The following is a 20797-nucleotide window of genomic DNA, read 5'->3' on the forward strand; positions in this document are numbered from 1 at the left end:
CCTTTAATATGAAAAGGCTTGATTACATGCAGCTATTAACCAGGGCAGCCAGGTCCAAACAAAAGGCCATACATACAACACAAAATATACAGGCTAGGTGACAAAACAGGCAAAGTGTTGGCCTGGCTGGAAAAGCGAGACGGGCCCAGAGTTGGGTGCCCCTCTTAGAGGGGGATGAGGGAGCAGATTTGAGAGATCCACAGGATATCGCAGAGGCATTTGCCTCTTATTTTTCCCAAATATATATATAAATATATACACCCGCCACCACAACTACAGCCGTGGATTCCAGAGACTTGCTGGCCACTATCCCAGCCACTTTCTTGACCCCAGAGGACCGAAAATCCCTGGAGGGAGACATCACAGAGGAGGAGTTAGTGGTAGCCATACGGGGTATAGAATCATGAAAAGCCATGAGACCCAACGGGCTCCCAATAGAGTTGCTAAAGTTGACAGGCTCTAAGATAACACCTCCCCTCCAGGCCATGTACCAAGAAAGCTACCAGAAAGGTTCTCTTCCAAGCGACCTAAGATTTGCATCAATTGTGGTGATACACAAGCAAGGTAAGCCGGCAGAGGAGCGTGGCTCCTACCGGCCCATTTCACTGCTCAATGCAGAAACCAAAATTCTGGCCAAAGCACTGGCCAACCGACTGATTCCTATCATTAACAAATCTGTGCATCTGGACAGTCAGGCTTTATGCCGGATGGAGCACTGCCTTTCATCTACGCTGGTTACATGGAGAGCTGGGAAGGGTACATACAATCCAAGAAGCCGTGGCTTTGCTATCACTTGATGCAAGAATTGCATTCGACACGATTGAATGGCCTTATTTATGAGCTGTCCTGAAGCGTATGGGCTTCGGCCCTACATACATAAAATGGATCAACTTCTATATACCGACCCAACAGCGCAAATAGTTGTCAATCGCCACACATCTCGGCAATTCCGATTGGGAAGGGGAACCCAACAGGGCTGCCCCATGTCTCCTCTCATATTCGCTTTGATGCTTGATCCTTTGGCGACATGGGTGAGGGGAGACCCCTGATCAGAGGGCTGAAATGGAAAGAACAACATGAAGACAAAATGTCCCTATATGCAGACGATATATTGCTATATGTTGTGGCCCCTGCAGCTTGGATCCATACGATTCTTCATATATTCTCGATCTTCGGCAAACACTATACTATACTATATTTGGTCAAAATCCACATTGTATATGATCCGCGGCCCAGCCCCGCGAACACCGTTAGACCGTAAAGTCACTGTAACTGCCGCGGGATTCCGATACCTAGAATTTACATAACACCTGGCCCACTCCTCTTTTATAATACCAATACCAAGAGCGACACTGGCAAGCTCTCCCTCTGACCCATTTCAGTAGAGCGGCCCTGTTTAAATTGTTGACTTTGCCCCAGTTTCTATACGTGTTACAAAATACCCTTTACAGGGTACCAGACACATACTTTACTAACATAGAGAGAACAGTAAGGACCCTATTGTGGGACGGGAAAAATCCCCGCGTTGTAACGTATTACCTGACAATATTACTGGGCTTCCCAACTAGCAGTAATTAATCAATGGGTTTACGGCCCGCAACTCAAGCTGGCCTACTGGATAGACAAATGGTTAATGAGGCCGGACGGCTACCAAAAAGCTTTCTACACAGACCCTAAACACCAGGTTCTCACAGGCCCCACGGCCCACATCATAGCAATTTGGCATCAAGGAACCATGAAACTGGGCTGGGACAAGAAAATAACAAAAGCGACACCTTTGTGGGAATCAGAGCAACTGGGCACACTAAGTAACTACCTCGGGTTAGACAGATGGGGCACATTTGGCATCTCGTCAGTTGGCAATCTGTGCAAAAGAGACGGGTGATCTCATTTACTGGGCTACAAGCAGAATACCAGCTGGCAAACCCACAGGCCTTCAGGAAACTACAAGTAAGTCACGCCATAAAGTCTGCTGTCCCCAGTGGGGACGCTCTGCCCAAGGTGTCCCCACTGGAGGACAGGCTTCTCACAGAACCTATGACGTGCAAAGCAATATCCTTTACTTATCGGAAACTGATGAACAACCGACCAGACCAACTTGGGTGCCTTAAACAACAATGAGAGGCAGACTTAGGGAGTTTAGAAGACGGTGAAAAGCAGGATGCTCTTTCTTCCCCACAAGAAGTAGATATTCCAATGAGACTGAGGCTAATCCAACTCAAAATCCTGCATAGGTAATATTTCCCAGGGGGACCCTGATCAAAATGGGGAGGAGGACAGACTCGGAATGCCGCAGGCTCTGTACACAGGAGGGAATGTCTTCCATAAGCTCTGGGAGTGCCTCACAATGCAACCATACTGGGAGGGAATCATAACTAAATTAAAAGAGATTTGTGGGACAGAGATCTTTAACTCATCACGACTCTGCTTGCTTAATATATGGGAGACCACCGATTTAACCTACATTGAACAATCCTGGGTCACCCTGGGGCTGGCCCTAGCTAAAAGGAACATCGCTCAAAAATGGAGAGCAGAGGACAAGCCATTACTGGGGGGATGGGACAAAGACATGGATAGATCCATGATTGGAGAAAAAGAGGTATTAAAAAACAGAGGTTGCCCAAAGAAGTGGGATCAAAAGTGGGCTAAATGGAACGCGTGTAGGGGTGGAATATGTATCTCCCCCCCAGATGAACTGCGAGGAGGAAGGAACAGGATCGATCAGCTACAATTTTGAAGTGCGACCCATGCAGAAGATGAGTTGTAACCGGGACCCAGAGTGACACTGAATGCAATGTGTACTGTCAGTATAACCTGGGATCTACCGTCCAAACTGTTGTAAGACTGATATTTATTTTATTTATTTATTTATTTAATTTGTATAGCGCGTTATAACCACTGGGGTCTCTAAGCGCTGTTTGTCCAGATTACGTAGTGGGGTTCGGTATTTACTTGATCTTAACACAACGCCTAGAGGCTGCTCCATGCTTGCTTGAACAGTACAGTTTTTAACTTTTTTCTAAAGGATAACAGATTGCATTCCTTCCTTAGTTCTGGGGCCAGTTTGTTCCACAAACCTGGGAGTGTGTTGGAGAAAGCACGTCCCCCCACCGTGGCCAGTTTAAAACGGGATTGGGACAAGAGGGTAGCGTCCGACGAGTGCAAAGTCCTGCTCGGTGTATATGGGGATAGGCGGGATTTCAAGTATCTTGGTGCATTACCATACAGCGCCTTGTGTACGATACACAATCCTTTGAATACAACCCTCTGCCGAATCGGGAGCCAATGTAGCTCCTGCATCAGAGGGGAAGAGTGGGCAGTCCTAGGTTTCTTGTAAATCAGCCGGGCTGCGTCATTCATAACCCCCTGTAGCTTATCCAGCAGCCGCATATACTTTTTTTAAGTAAAAAAAAATTAAAAGGCAGGTGTCAAAAGCTAAGAAGAGTTAATTCTTAGTGCCAAATAAAAGTACGCAGTGATATAAAACTGAGTATAAATCTTGGGCCTGACAGTTATCATTTCACTGGGTGCTTCTGCGCCATGGACCTCCTTTAAAGGGGATTGCTGATTACACTCCTAGATTGACCAGAGTGCAGCCGAACCCAAAATAGGGCCTCTAGTCAGCCCTGAGAAAGAAAAATGGTCTCCCTAATCAGCGCTCCCTCTGCGAACTGAAGAACAATCAATGACCTAAAGCTAAGTGCGAGATTGTAAGTAAAAAATTGGATCTGACAGTTATAATGTCCCTCTAGTTCTAGTCTCTCATTCAAGTTGCAAGCTAAGTCATGCTTTTACCTACTGGATGGTACTGCAATTCTGGTGGTACAGTGGGTGTACCTCGCATGCCCGCCTTTGCAGAGGCAGCTTATACTTCTGTTGGGGCCATGGCACTAAGCTAGCAGTGGCACAGGGAACACAAGACAGATTCAGTACAGCAAGCCTGTGAAGCTCCACTCCTCTTTGGCCATCGTGGCCTCCACAGCTGAGTGGAGAGAGATGCTCAGGTATGGCAGTTGTGGCTTCCAGGCTAAGTCGTCCTTTATAGTGTGTCTTCAGTAGTTGTGTCCTCTGGGCCAACCAGAGTTTCCGCTTCGAAGGTGATGCAGCTCTTCTACCTGATGTCGGCAGTAAAAGCACAAGTCTCTTGGAATCATTTTGGATTGCCAGATAACAAAGTGATGCTTGTTAACATAGTTTAGGAGCAGTTCGCAGCGGGAAACAAGTAGAGACACGAAGGAACCCCCTCACACTATAGGTCACTTCTGGCATCATCCTCCATTTTAGTCAGCTTTTCTCTAGGTATTCCTCACACTGAGAACATTCTGGGCTTTTCTTCCTGTGCAGTATCTCCTCCCGCAGGGCCAGGCACTCTCCTTCTCTCTCGCAGCAGGCAAACAGGCTTCTAGACAAAAGGCAAACTTTCAGCTCGTCCAGCAGAAACTGCAGACTTCAGGTGATGTACTCTCACCTATGGTAGACAGCCTGTCACTTCAAGGCCATCCTTGGCAACACTGCAACTCCTCAAGTACTCTGAAGAGCACTCCCTTCCTTGGTCAAGAAGAACTTGGAAATGGAACAAAGTGGGGCGATAGGGACACCAGTTTTACATATATATGTACCCGACAGAGGAAGTGGCTGTATTGTATAAGGCTTCAGACCCAGTTTGTGTTGGTTCTCCTTTAAATATTGTTTAATTGCTGTTTCTCGGACACAGCCTCGGTGAAAGGAGATGGCTTGCAAAGCAGATAGCAATGGGGCTGAATAACGGCAGGAGTATCCAAAACAAAGGCACAATAAAGTGGCTGTCATAAGCCTTCCTTAAACAACTATCAAGGATAAACAAAGGGTCAGCCCTGCCTAGAAAATTCCTCACCTTGAACAATGACATTTACAGTCCCACACCTACCCCTATCTTCTACCAAACAACAGAGGTTAGCAACAACTAATCAGCAGCCTTTTGCTTACAAGGTCTGTAGTGAATTTCTAAGGTAAGCCCTCTCAACATTCTCCTTCACTTCGTTGTCTGTTTCGCCACCTTTCAGCTACAGGATTGAAGGCAATACAATTCCACTGTCTGGGGAGCTGTCATCATCCTTCATTGTGTACCCTGGTGTACCAGGGGCACTCAAAATGGATCACATTGTCTCTTGCACCATGACTTATACCACACACAGCGTCCTACTACCATACATGTGCAACACATTCACAGCACCTCAAGCTGACAACATGCATACAGGATATCAGGGCAAGGTTCTATGAGTTCACATTACAGTACACCGTTACACAAGAGGAGCCAGGCGAGCACACGCTCTCTATTGAAGAGAATTAATTTAGCATCACTAAAGATTCACTAAACTCAGTATGTTGCCACCACAGCATGATGTGATGCACCCAGAGCAGGCACAGTAGTCCATTTATCATGTCACGTATATGTACCAACGACACTGAACAGTGCCTCTGGCCAACTGAGAAGATCTCGCTGAGTGGCAGTCCCAAAGAAATACCTGTATTCACATGTTTTTCCATACTACTTGTACACCTCAGCTTCAAGAAATGTCTGGGACCAGAACAGGCACATAACATAGTGGAGGGGCTTGTAGACTTTAATGTTTGGACATGGATCAGCAAAAGGGCAGGAGAGCACCATTTGCAACTTTTCATAAATTAAGACTGGCTACATCAGAGGAATTGGGAGGTATGCAGACACAAGAAAGGGCTTTTGGTGGGTGGGAGTGACAGGACGCCAGAAATTAGCTACCTATAGAGGCTTAGGATGCAGAATATCATGGTTGTGTATTTGGTACTGAGGGTAGGAAATCAGGTGTGTGTGCTGAGTGGAGGGAACTGAGGAGGACTGGACAGGAATAAGGACAGGTAGTTAGAGTTGTGAATCTGGTGAGGGTGTGTGAAACCATGTGTCACTGTTGTTTAGCGACATTGGTGTATCAGAGTACCAAGCATCTGATTTTTTGGAGGTGTGAGATGCCAGGCTTGTGGATATGCGTGGGGCTTTCTGGAAGTCTGATGGGGAGTTGTTTGAAGGGCTGTGGGTTACAAGGTGAAATCATGGACTCAAACAAATTCTTGACTGGATCATTGATGAAAATTGTAGAATGAACTGATTGGAATAATATTATTATATGTGTGCGAAAATTAAATTTTTCATTGATATCTAAAAAGGCATTTGTCTGTTTTTTGTTGTGATAGTAAAAATGCAGTGCTTGACTTTGGGTTTCCGAGTGGCGTAGGTATATGTGTATTTGGAAGTGATAGGACAACATTAATAGGTTGCTCTACCAAATGACCGCATGTCACTCGCACACTGCATTTCTGGCCATGAGCTTTTGTTTAAGGAAAAGTTCACTTTTATTAAAGGAAAGGTCTAGACAATTGGTATCTTTGACATGAAACCATAGGTGTAGCAGAAAAAAATTGCTTTTTGCAGCATATTTAGTTTTTGCAAACTCAACAGAGGGTGTTGGAGCGCTTTACATGAGCACCAGTTACATTACGCAAGCATACATTCATTTTTTGTAGCAGTGAGTGGAACAGGGGCTTAGCTAGAGCTTGTGGCGCCCGGGGCTATCCCTCAGATTGCTGCCCCTTGGGAGAGGAGGGGGGTGGGGGGTGCTGGGGAAAAAGGACGGTGAGCACTTGAAAGATGTCCAAAAGTTATGTAGTATTGCTAAGTTGCAAAACCCTGTGCTGTAACCACAATCAGGAAGTGCTGTCAGCTTTTGCAAACACAATACACCTGACAAGGAGATGCGGGAACCGTTCCCAGGGCCCAAACCACAACACCCATGTTTTAATGGAGGTCAGCCTGACAAACAGTTAAGTGAACAACTTAAAGGTGTAAGTGACGCCAAACACATGACTACAAAGAAGTAATGAACAATTTAGAGACAAAATACCAGGTCCCGCCATTGTGTGCCAGCCATCTTATTATTAAAGAACAACAGACCAGGAAGCAGTGTTGCAGCCTTGATTGGATGACTGGTGTTATTGTGACACCGGTGACCTTTCCATGAGTCAGTCCTGTTTTATAGACACACGGAGTTCACTAACTAGGGTGTAAGGTGAAGTGATTTTGAGATTTTGGAATGACCTACAATATTACTGTGCCCTTTAAGATATAAAGGGAGGGTGACAGGGAACAACTTGCACAAATCTAGCTCATAAAAGCCCACCACTGAGATCCAGATTGTGTAAATATTTCCACCCTTCCTCGTGAATTGAAAAGGTTCCTGCATAGGAGGGATTATGGGTATAATACTCCTCTCCCCCCTCTGTGGTTAAAGTGGACGATACCCAACTAAGGTATTTTAAAGTAGTGGTTAATTTGTAAAAAAGTCAGGTGCCTGGGCCCACAAGTGTGACAATTTGAACTATTCCAGGCCACCTAGAGTGCTAAGGATAGACTCGGAGCACTAGTTCAGTCCCCCAACGCGTTTCGGTCGTAGTCTTAGTCACAGGTCATGACTCATGGGAGTGCACCTACACCCGTGGTGAAATACATTTGGTAAACTGACATACACAGAGGGTCAAATTAAAACTTCACTCATGTTCAGGGTAGGTTTCGTTTCTCTCTGAAATAGGTAAATACATAATGCACATGTAGACTTGAAACAATTAAACTAAAAAGGTTGCAGGTCCCTCATTTTGTCAAATATGTTAATGAATATTAGGAATTAATTTATCACAATGAACTGTAGATTTCAACCAATGGGAAAACTAGAAATTATTAGAATACGGTACTTTATAATATAATATTATACAGTACGGTGTAATATTATACAGTACGGGGTCTTAATGTTCAGCAAAACGCCCTAGTAGTTTTATATTTGCAATGATTGGATAGATGTCATGACTCACGATAGTCAAAACTCTGAACGAGTCATGATGTTCCTTCCCTCCTTCAACAAGGGTAAGAAATAGAATATTGTACTCTGCACATCTGAATGCATGGTTTATCTCAAGGTCTCACGAGTGCTTGCTCTATTAAAAGGTATTTAACAAGGATGCAAGGGGATGCAAGGGAATGCATGATAAAATAACATTGAACGGACCCTGTGAGTACTTGTAATGAGTACTTTGCACATGGAGTAGGGTTTCCTTGTGCAAAGTAATTGTTAGATGCAATCTGTAAGTCAGTAAAAAGTATTTTTCTCATGCTACATTTGCTATACTGTGTCAAACTCACATTTACCTTTACACTGTAGTGACATGCGTTTATCGAGACATGCAGCCAAAAACATATTATTGGCCACCTTTATTTTTACTGCCGTGGCATGTGTGTATTTGTATATGTGCAGGTGTATGCAGGAGGGGAGAGTGAAACATGTTTTTATTACCCTAAAAAGTCATTGTAACATGCAATCTGTGAACCTATAAACAGTGTTTTGCTGGTGTCGTTGAGGTACTGTAATGCTAACATTGAATTTGACCATTACAATGTTGTAATACTTGTCTAAGTATGTGTTTAATACCACAGCTTGGCTAAGTGAAATATATATTTATGTCATGGCAGTGAAAATAAATGTGCACCAATAACACTTTATTTAACACATTGGCTGCTGTGGCTTTTCCCCTCCTGTGCTGAACTTTTATGAATACTATAGTTTCATGACGAGCTGAGCTCGTCATAAGCACAGCTCAACCGTGCCTCATGACGAGCTGAGCTGAGCTCGTCATGAGCATCGAAAGGGTTAAAGAACTGTCATAAAAAGCACACGCATTCAGACGTGTATCAATACAGTGTAAAGGACAAATTCAAGTGTGTAAGCTGCGTAATAGATTGATCATTCGATAGATCCATATTTTAAGTAAAATAAGACACCAACGTTTCACTAGAGTAGAAAATGCGTCTTTTACCCCCAAATGTATCTCTGCTAAGACTTTATATGGCCTGTTTTCAAGAAGCAAAGGCTGGCATTATTTATTGCTCACATTCTGGCAACAGACATGTTCTTCACAAGCACGCTCATGTGTTTCCAAAATAAAAAAACGCTAAAAAACTCACCATATCAAGGTGATGTCTCAATCTGAAAGCTGCCTGTGCCTCAGTGCTGCTGAGTGCCTGCAGGCATAAAGCACTGCACTGCCCGCCGGCGCCCTCTGTCAGGCCAGTGTAATAGAAATGACTCCTCGACTCCTCACGACGAGATCGTAGCGGTGAGCGCATAATGCGTCACTGCTACATTCTGCTGATCGTGAGGCTAGGGCTGGCCAAATATGTCCATACAGGGTCGTCATTGGTAGCGTTAGCGCGCGCCGCGCACGCTACAAGTGATTGACGGCCCTGGCTGGACTCTGAGCGAGGCTGGGAGCGAGTGGGTGCCTGGGCCAACAACAACGGTCGGAGGCTGACAGTCTGGAACATGCAGTGTTTCACTCGTGGAATTCTGCGGTGTTACATGAAAACTCTGCGAGATTCTGAAGAGTTCAGAGAGTGTTATTACTGGGAGCTTGTGCCACACTGCAAAATTAATGAGAACGGCCCCACACGACGCGCCAGAGAATGCTACTTCTTTGCTGCCACTCAAGTAGATTTTCTACACGGCAGCAGCTTTCTCACTGTGAATGGTTGCAACCGCCTGCGACCGCCCACGTTGAGATAATCTTGCCAAAAATGGTGGGAAGGGACGCCAATTCTCTCTTGCGCTCACCAATTTACCATCGTCGAGTTGTGCGTGAGAAAAACTCCTCCAACCTGCGGTTGTTGGAGTTTGGCCGGAACTCAGCTTTACAAGCGTGACACGGAGTAGCCAAAACTACGGGCCCTCCTCCAGCACAGTAGAATTTATTGTCTACTCCTAATTTTTTGTAGGCAAGGGGAGATTAAATGATTTGGCTAGATTCACAGGACATTGAGCCAACGCCGAGACTCGAACCTGGATCTCCGTAGACCAGGGTCAGCGGACTCGATAATTCTCGCCCCGGTGCCTACTCTAACCAGGAATCACACTCGGCAACTCTGGGCATTAGCTTGCCTCATCTCTACAACGGCCCCCCACATTCGCCGGGGATGACTGGTTTCACCTTGGTGATACCCAGTAGGGACCATCTCACAGGGATAGCCAGGACGGGTTCCCCAGCGGTCTACAGCGCCACGACGCCTCAGGGCAGCAGTGCGCTTTACAAGACACATACATTTACATTTACATGGTCAAATTCGGCAGCTCTTGCCTTTAAGTCACATCCTCTATCAGCTCATGCTGTGATTTCTTACGGGCGGGGCTCTAAATACGTATTACATAAGAGAAAGCGCATACAGAGGTCTATCTCTTACCTTGAGCATTTGGAAATTGCGTGGGGACAGTGAAAATAATCCATTAAAACTCACAAAATGACATTCGACGCCATTACAGATGATTTGATGTGAAGTACTACGTGTTTATTATAGCTTGGTTTCCTAAAGTCCAGCACATGCAACTTTGAAAAAGGGAAGACAAGCCCATGCTTAGGTGAATGTTTAATATGTGAAAATGCAAACGTTGTGTATTTCTTAAGACTAACCACAAGAACTGTAATATAAAGATTTAGAGGAAATTCTTCAGGTTCTCACCACACGATTTAACAGTCAAAAAGGCAATGCATTACTCACAGGCTTAAATGCAATCAGTTCAAAATCAATAGCTGTAAATTTGCATTCCGCCCCAACCTTAGCTCTATTATGCTTACATTTGAGTGTCTTTCAGCTCTGCAAATGCGTAAGCGGCGTTAGGAGGACATCATGTGGCGATCTGGAGTATTTACAGTAAAAGCCTTTTGTACGGAGTACACTTCTCACGAGTATAGATAGATACACGTCAGTGAGTGAATAATGTCTTCCGCTCTGCCGCTAATTTCGTTGCAAATTGATGCAGAGAGTCCGATGGGGAGAGCGAGGAGGTGAATTATGCTCCCGCTTGTTTTTCTTTCTACTTTATGATTAACGTCACTTCCTGAGCTGGGGGAGACACATTTCACGTCGTTAAGATTCATTAAGTTTATGTGTGAGGTCCTTCTTTATTAATGCACACAACCAAGTTAGCGGAAATGATGCAGGAACTACAACTGTTATATTTCTTCTTAATTTAAATGAACTGCCACATTGTACTGTCTTGTCATCATTATCGATCGTCTGTAAAAAGCAAAATCTCCCAACCCCCCCCCCCCCCAACCCCCCCCCCCCCCTCCCCACCCCTCCACCCCTCCAACAAGGCTTTCTTCCAATGCACTCAATACACCATATGGTCATACGTTGTGCTCCTGGCAGTGCTGAACTGAGAACCACACGCAGGCTTGGAAACGTGTTCACAGCGGCCCATACTGCAGGCAGACATCGAGTGGGGTGGGGGTGGGGGTGGGTGGGGAAGGGGAGAAAGGGAGTGAGTAAGTAGGGGCGTGGGATGGTCACCCCTAACAAGTTTTTGTAAAATCTGCGGTAACTTGTTTTGCAGCAAATTCTTCAAAATATGCTTTACTAAAAATAAATAGATCTTACGGGTACTTCTGATGTTGAACTACTCCACAGTCCAGGATCTCAGGGTCTGCATCAGTGACCATGAACAGTATTTCATCATTTCAGGAAATTACATGTGTGCTAGCAAGAAAAGTGTGTCCGATAGACAATATTAGAGGCACAACCAGCAATTACTTAACTGCCTTTTCGATGCTGGAAAAATGATAGGATCAAATGGGCCAATGTTATGCAGGGACCCAATCCCACCCCTATCCAGTGAAGCCCCCACAGTGTGTTCTGCAGTGTGCGTACAACGTAGACTCAGAAGCAACTGCCACAGTTATGTCCACACACATTCAGTGTGGTCTTTGCCATAAAGAGCTGCAGTTACGTCCTAGCAGACGTTAAAGGCAACAGCACAGCTGGGCAACGGACGTCTTGCCTTCAGACTGCGCAATTTCACAACTTTGCATTGACACAAACCACAATCTCAACTTAGTTTACTTTCTCAAGCTCTTCATGGATGTGCATTTGTGCAGTCGCGCAATAAACAGACCACGCAGTGTCAGCGTAATAGGCCATTTTATTAGACCAGAACTGCGTAATCTGTACATAACAGTAAACATAAACAGTAAATAACATCAAACCCCCACTCACACTCCCCTCTCATTCGTTTCACTCGTTTCACCTTATCACAAACCCCTAGAAGCTCCATACCATACTCTATTCCTGCCCCTCAATCACTTGTCATCCAGCCCGCTCCTTGCGTCCTTCCAGTCATGCCTCTATCCGCCATTCGAACTCCCCCCCCCAAGGGATGGGTGTGCCCGCTCTTGACCCCCCTGTCCCTTCCAAGTACCGCCTATAGCAGCTCTGGCCTAAACTGGCAGTGCTAGAGACCAACCCAAAAACCACACCTCCAATTGCCGGGTGGGTGGGCGGCCTTTCTTTCCTTCCCTCCCGATGGTGCCAGGCGCAGGAAGAGGAAGTTTCCTTCCTCCCCTGCGCCTATATACCCACCCCCTAACTCCACCCCTTCCCCTGCCTGTCCTATCTCGCGCGAATGACCCCGGGGGAAGACTAGTCTGCGACTTTTCTTCCCCCGGGGCCCGGCATCGCGCAATAAACAGACCACGCAGTGTCAGCGTAAAAGGCCATTTTATTAGACCAGAACTGCGTAATCTGTACATAACAGTAAACATAAACAGTAAATAACATCAAACCCCCACTCACACTCCCCTCTCATTCGTTTCACTCGTTTCACCTCATCACAAATCCCTAGAAGCTCCATACCATACTCTATTCCTGCCCCTCAATCACTTGTCATCCAGCTCACTCCTTGCGTCCTTCCAGTCATGCCTCTATCCGCCATTCGAACTCCCCCCCCCAAGGGATGGGTGTGCTCGCTCTTGACCCCCCTGTCCCTTCCAAGTACCACCAACCAGGGAACCTCCTGTATGGCGGTTCCCTGTCCCACCCCCCCTCTCAGGTCAGTTCGCCCGCACCAAACACACGCGCACTCACTCCCTGCGGCACCAAATAGCCTCATTCCATAACTTGCTCACCACATCTCTCATCTCCATCATGTAATAAGCATTGCCAAGCTGGGACAAGTGTACTCCGTCATCCCTAAAAACTAAAGGTTCCTCGAGACGAATCCCCCCATGTGCAATCACTTTAATGTCCTTGTCACCACAGTAAAGTCTCATTGCCCTGTTAAGCTTCCTTCGTGCCTTCTCGATCGCCCCATGCTTCATAGCCCCTCTCCACACTTTCCTGGGGACCAACTCTGTCCAGGCAATGCAGGTCCCTACAAGCCTAGCTTTCAACACATCCAGGTCCCGTTGCATGAGTTGTAAAAGTGCCAATCCGGACAGCTGCACCAGGTCATTTTCCCCCAGATGTATTATCAACAAATCAGGGCATCCCCTCTGTGGGATCATCTTCGCAAGCCAGGGCAGTAGTGCCCCCCATCGCATGCCACCTTTGCCCCACCATTGTACCTCGTGCAAGTGTCCTTTCAGTCCCAGGTTACGGCCGTAAACCTATTGCTCTGCATATTTAGACGCCCAATGCACGAAGGAGTGCCCAACAATCCATGTCACCGTCTTACTGCTAAGCCTGGGCGTAGTTCGCGTAGCCGCACTCTGCGAGCTACGCGAAGATGCACTTGCACTCCGCGAACTACGCATAGCTCCGCGAGCATGCGTAGTAGCTTGCTTGACCCGTTCGCAAGCCATTTTTCGTCTTCGGGAGCGCCGTGGAACTCTGGAACCTGCTCGACACCACATCTCCAGACGTCGCCTTCCTCACGGAAACATGGATGAACGCCTCCTCAGCGCCCGACATCGCCGTCGCCATCCCGGACGGATACAAGATCACCCGGAGAGACCGCGTCAACGAGACAGGAGGAGGCATCGCCATCATCCACAAGAACACCATCTGCATCAAGACCAACTCAGACGACATCCTCACAGCCGCTTAACATCTTCACTTCCAGATACGCACCGACCCCAAGACCACACTCAGAGGCACCCTCATCTACAGACCCCCAGGACCTCGCACACAATTCAGCGAAGACATCGCAGACTTCATCAGCCAGCACGCCCTCGCCTCCGCTGACTACATTCTCCTAGGGGACCTCAACTTCCACCTGGAGAACAACAACGACAACACCACCACCACCCTGCTGGACAACCTCGCCAACCTCGGACTCATGCAACTGGTGAACTCCCCCACCCACTACGCCGGACACACGCTTGACCCAGTCTTCTCCTCCAGCAAGTACATCTCCTTCAGCCACTCCACCGGGCTCCACTGGACAGACCACAGCTGCGTCCACTTCAGCTTCAGAAAGACCACGACTCACCACCACCCGCAACAGGTTCCCCGCAGGAACTGGAACAAGATCACCACCGACCAGCTCACCACTTCACTGAGCCAGAACCCGCCCGCCAGCTCAACGGACCCCAACCAAGCAGCCAACAACCTCACACAGTGGATCACCAATTGCGCTCACCCAACCAGCCTCGACCACTCACAGTCCGGCTTCCGCACCAACCACAGCACCGAGACCGCCCTCATCGCAGCCACTGACGACATCCGAGCCCTGCTCGACAACTGGGAAACAGCGGCCCTCATCCTCCTGGACCTCTCCGCAGCATTCGATACGGTCTGCCACCGCACCCTAGTGCAGCGCCTCAGCAACATCGGAATCCAAGAGAAGGCACTGGAGTGGATCATCTCGTTCCTCATGGGAAGAACCCAGAGAGTCCGCCTCCCCCCGTACAGATCCAAGGCCACCGAAGTCATATGCGGCGTACCACAAGGATCATCACTCAGCCCCACCCTCTTCAACGTCTACATGAGCCCCCTCGCAGCCATCGTACGCCAACACAACCTCAACATCATCTCCTACGCCGACGACACCCAGCTGATCCTCTCCCTCACCAACGACCCAGGAACCGCCAGAACCAACCTACATGAAGGGATGAAAGACGTAGCCGAGTGGATGAGGAACAGCCGCCTGAAACTGAACTCAGACAAGACGGAAGTCCTCATCCTTGGATCATCACCCTCCGCCTGGGACGACTCCTGGTGGCCCCCTTCCCTGGGCAGCGCACCCAAACCAACGGACCACGCACGCAACCTGGGCTTCATCCTGGACTCCTCCCTCTCGATGACCAGACAAGTCAACGCCGTCTCATCATCATGCTTCAACATCCTACGCATGCTCCGAAAGATCTTCCCATGGCTCGCCACCGAAACCAGGAAGACGGTCACACAGGCACTCTTCACCAGCCGACTGGACTACGGAAACACCCTTTATACCGGAACCACAGCCAAACTCCAGAAAAGACTCTAACACATCCAGAACGCCTCCGCACGACTCATCTTGGACATCCCCCGACACAGCCACATCTCCGGACACCTGAGAGACCTTCACTGGCTCCCCGTCAGCAAGAGAATCACGTTCCAACTCCTCACCCACGCACACAAGGCCCTCCACGACCTGGGCCCCAGGTACCTCAACAACCGCCTGACCGTCTACACTCCCACCCGCCAGGTACAAGCGACCAGCCACGCCCTCGCCGCCGTGCCACGCATCCGAAGATCCACCATGGGAGGAAGATCCTTCTCCTACCTGGCAGCCAAGACTTGGAACTCCCTCCCCATCCACCTCCGCCTGACCCAAGACCACCTCTGCTTCAGGAAGCAACTCAAGACATGGCTGTTCGAGCAGTAGCGGACCCCCCTCCCCCAAGTGCCTTGAGACCCTCTGGGTGAGTAGCGCGCTATACAAATATCCTGATTGATTGATTGATTGCCTGCATGCTCGGGATGTGTAGCGCGCGAAGTTACCCATGAGGTTTGTCCTGCCCGCTCGCGTCCCCTTATTTCCGGTCACTACTAACGTGTTCGCGAGTTATTCTGTGCCAGATTGCAGTTTCTGCGTGTTCGGCAACTCGATCTTACCGACAAGCATCCTCGCGCACGCGAAAATGCTATTGAGCGCGCGAGAACTACGCTACGCAGCAGTTTGCGGAGTATTCAACAACTTCGCGTTCTCCGCGGAGCGCGGAGTTGCCGAAACTCCGCAAACTCCGCGAACGGAGCGTAGTTCTTCGCCCAGGGTTACTTACTGCCCGGTCCACCCACGCAACCTACGAAGAAAAAGATGTTAGAAACAGGAAACAACGACATGACTCAACTAATGACCTGCCTGGGAACACCTCACTTCCTCACATACTTCTCGCAGCAGCGGGACTTCCAACGTCCAATCCTCCTTATCCTGTCCCAGGACCACCCCAACCTGGCCGCATCTGTCGCAGCCCCAATTCTGATAGACTGAGTCCCGAAGCCAGACGCATCCAAGCCCACTCGTCGCAAAGCCTTGCGCAACACTGCCAATAATTGGCCTGCTGTCACTCTCGCGCCAGATGCGTGACAAAAAATCTCCCCACGCGCCACACTCACCGTCCCCAGGAAAGACCGCCATTCAAACACCGGGCACACCGCCCCGCCCTCCATCTCGTTCAGCCATACCCACTTACCCCTGCCTAACTGATCAGTCTTCGAGCACCGCAACCAAATACCCAAGCGACCCCCATCCATCCGAATCTCCTCAAACAACCTGCCAGCCATTCTCCTTGTACCCAACAACTCAGACACCCTGACACCCTGAATGCCCCGAAAAACATCCACACCATGCACAGACGGAAAAGGCCAACCTCAACCAGGTCGTAACAACATTCCGGCAACACCCCAACCAGCTGGACCAATAACTCAAAAGTTACAGCTTCCCTCAGCCTGCCCCCCCCCCCCCCACTCCCCCGTTCCCTGCCCCAACCCCGCAACATCCTGCTCAGGATCACATCTTTGGTGGGATCAAAACCCAGAAACAGAACACAGTAAAAAGATATCCCTGCCAATTTACAAGAAATGGTAGCCGCAGTCAAACCCCGATCAATACAATCCAACACAAAACCTCTCAGCCCTTGTTCCACTTCAGACTCAACACCCACAACGCCATCCAGGTTCCAGCCCATGAAAGCACTAAATTCAGACCATGCCAAACGATATGTCCTCCTTGTGGTCTCTGCCAGTGAACCTTCCAGCAGTCCAGTCATCCTCACTCCCCCAAGGCCCAGATGCCGGCCGGCAGCTCGTTCTTGCATGTATCCGCTCCCGGTGCCAGGTGTCGAAGCCGTTGCCACTGTGAATGAGACAAAGCATCCGCAATGTCATTATTCGCTCCAGGGACATGCTTAGCCCGAAACACCACATTCAACCGCAGACAAGCCAACATGAACCTCCACAACAGCCACAATACTCTCAGGTCCCTTGCCCTCTGATGATTCACCAGCTCCACAACCGTCATATTGTCCACATGGAAGAGCACAGACCTGTTACGAAATTCCACCCCCCACACCTCCAGCGCCACCAGCAAGGGGAAGAATTCCAAGAAAGCAATGATCCTCCCTTGTTTGAGCCAGGAGGCTGGCCAGCTCTCCGCACACCACCTGCCGTCCCAGAAAACACCAAACCCTGCTGACCCAGCCGCGTCAGAGTAAATTTGGCATTGCCAGACCGCCCTCTCCTCGTCAAAGTCCAGGGACACACCGTTAAAGTCTTGCAGGAAAGTAATCCATGTCCTCAAGTCCGCCCTCACTCCCATGGAAATCCTGACTCTGTGATGTGGAATCACTGGCCCCGACATGGCCATGCCGAGCCGCCTGCAGAACGTCCGCCCTGCACGCACTACCCTACACGCAAAGTTAAGGAAACCCAGAAGTTTCTGCACCGCTCGCAAAGGAATCCGCTTCTCCCCAACCGCCACCAGTCCAGACATGCCAGGATCTCCGCCACTTTGGCTGCAGGGAGACGCGCCAGCCACTGCACCGAGTCCAGTTCGATCCCCAGGAAGGTGCGGCAACAGCTGGGACCAGCCGTCTTCTCAGGTGCCAGAGGCACCCCAAACTGAAGGGCCATCTCCTGGAATCGCGACAGGGCCCTGCCGCAATCCCCGGTATCTGCCCTCCCCAGGAAGAGGAAATCATCCAAGTAGTGAGTGACCTCACGGCACCCACTGACCCGCAAACATGACCCACTGCAGAAAAGTGCTGAAACGCTTGAAAAGAGACGCAGGAGATGGTGCACCCCATGGGCAAAACCTTGTCCACGTAGATGGCACCTCCAAACTGCATGCCTAAGAGCGAAAAATCCGCCGGGTGAATAGGCAGTAAACGGAAAGCAGACTTGATGTCGCATTTCGCCAATTCCGCTCCCGTCCCACACACCCTCACCAGACGGATCGCATCGTCCACCGACGCATAGAGCACTCTAGAATTTTCTTCTGCAATAAAGTCGTTCACTGACTGGCCCTCCGGCCATGATAGATGGTGTATCATCCTGAACTCCCCCTCCTCTTTCTTCGGCACCACCCCCAATGGAGAGATGATCAAATCCTTCAAAGGCCAGCCACCCTTCCTTCCTCCACCTCCTTCGTCAACTTAGCAGACACTACACTCGGCAGCTCCTTCGCAGATCTCAAATTGTCGGCCCAACGGCGCTCCCTGGGACCTTGGTAGCCCACTCTAAAACCCTCAGTGAAACCCCAGATAAGCTGTGCCGCCGCCTCCTGATCCAAGTAGCACGAGAGCCATGGGGCCATCGCCTCCACCCTAACCGGTGTAGGCACCCTTCGGTCCAGGGTGGCCCCGCCCTCTAGCGTTCCTCCATTGCTCCGAGGGTGTGGTGAGGGTGAGGGTGAGGCACTGAGTAAGGGCATGTTTCCCGCCGCATTTCGAGCATTCGTGTTTGAATTTACAGGGATACCGGGAACAATACCCCTTATTGTAGCTCCAACAGGCCCCCGTGGAATATCCCCCCGGCTTGGACTGCTGCCCCGAGACGATGGTGTTGGGCACCGTTCCTCCACCCGCCCCGCTTTGGGCGGGACGCGGCAGAAAAGACCGATACAGAACCGGCAGGCCACTGGCCGTGTGTGTCGACGCAGTGGAGTGCATAGACGCAATCCACTGAACCCACAGTTCCTGATCAACTTCCCCCCAACTCTTTTCAGGATTTGCGCTGACCCTGGCTCTAAACTCCTCCTCATAGCTCAGCCAGGCAAACCCCCCCGAACTGCATCTGGGCCTTGCGAATGATGTCCATGTATTTGAAAAGCGCAACCGCCCTGTCCAAATACTTCTGGCAGTAGACACTGGCATAAATCAAGAACGCTGACGTCCAGTTCTCTATCGTCACCGGCACCCTGGGGCGCCTCGTCAGCTCCCACTCCTCCTCTTTGGACCCTTCCTTTGCCTGCACCTCCCTATGTAGCAACTTAAAGACATCCACAAACTCATGCCTCCAAATCCGATCCTTTAGTTTCTCTGAGAGATGCGAACCCAATGGCATAGCCAGCCCCATATATGGCAGTTTCTTCGGCACCTTCACTCCCTTTTCCTCTTTACCCTCACCTTCGTCCGTCTGCACCCCCAAAGTCACTGACTTACCGTCCACCTTCTCACCATCCTCAGGTGGACCGCCCGATGGCTTCTCCCTCTCCCGCACTGAACCATCGCCAACTCCCACCGACTTGCAAGTCCTCTTACGCCCCTCCCCACCCCGGGGACCGTCATCCCAGGCTGCCCACCAGGCTCCCTCACCTGTGGGAGTCTCGTTGCGTTCCATGGGCCGTCCTCTGGGCACCGACACCCGGACCGCCGCCGTCCTGGCCTTGGTCTTCGTCGACGTCGGGGCCTGCAAAACACCAAGGTCGCTGTTGTCCGCAGCGCCCCCTAAGCCTTCCAAGTCATCCCGCACCTCCCGGTCCTCCAGCTCATCACTCTCTGCGCCATAATCTAGTTCAAGCACCGGTTCCAGATCCACACGCATACTCTCCACCTCCTTCACAGCTCTCTTCACACCCTTCTGCACACCCCCAGGCACACGCATGCCAGTCTCCACACGTGCTGCAGGATCCCGAGCCCTCTGTGGAGGGACAGCCACCGCAGACTGCCCTACTGCTTCTGTCCTGCGTTTTGGAGCCATCTTGCGCCCCGCCAGGCACCCCCGGGCTCTGCCGACAGCCGCCGGCTTGGATCCCCTCCCGCCCCTCAGGTCGCTCCAGCCTGAGTGGGCCCCAGCACCATCGGGCCTCAAAGCCGTCCTGGCCGTCCCTACGCCCGCCATAACTCTGAGCGGTGGGGGTTCCACCACGCTCTTCCTAGCCCTGACTCTCCTGCGCTCTTCCTCCAGCTCTGCCTCCCTTTCCTCCTCAGAGGTCGGGGTGGGGGGCCCTCAATCTCATGACCCCACACTGCTCCTACCCTGGCCCTAGTCTGCTCAGCCCACCTGACCTCCCGGATCTGATCGAGGATCCTCTCCTCCCTGGCCCTGTCCTCCCAAGATAGCGCGCCCCAGACCAGGGGGGGCGGGGGCGGGCAGTAGCCCAAAAACTCGGCCCCCAGGGGGAAGTAACTACCCTGACCAAAACCGGGGGCCCACCCGGGCGTCCCTCCCATGGGGACCAGAACCGACGCCCCACCCCGCTCCACTGCTTCCCCGGCCGGCTCCTGCCTCGCCAGGGCAGGGGTCGCTGCCCTGGAGCAGGTGGACAGGTCAATTGGGGCTTCCTCACCCTGCCCCTCCTCCACAGGCTCAGTCTCCCCTTGCAGGCCCTCCCCGATAGGGTTGGAATCAGCCTGAACCTCTGCCTCAAGGACCTTGGACGCCCCACCTGTACCCAGTGCCGGCAAAGGGGGCCGCATGAGGCTGTCTCCCTGCCCCACCCTTTCCCCCTCTACCAACGAAGTCTGAATCGGCCCCAGCAACTGAGGCGGG

The 20797-nt window shown here is 50.4% G+C and overlaps 1 pseudogene; it reads right to left on the reverse strand.

The window, feature by feature from the left end:
- Positions 1–12966: 12966 nt before the first annotated feature.
- The window catches only part of LOC147731011 (uncharacterized), a 37650-nt pseudogene continuing 29819 nt past the window's right edge, over positions 12967–20797 (reverse strand).

The sequence above is a fragment of the Lissotriton vulgaris genome, chromosome 2_1 (genome assembly GCF_964263255.1).
Source record: "Lissotriton vulgaris chromosome 2_1, aLisVul1.2, whole genome shotgun sequence".
Lineage (NCBI taxonomy): Eukaryota > Metazoa > Chordata > Amphibia > Caudata > Salamandridae > Lissotriton > Lissotriton vulgaris.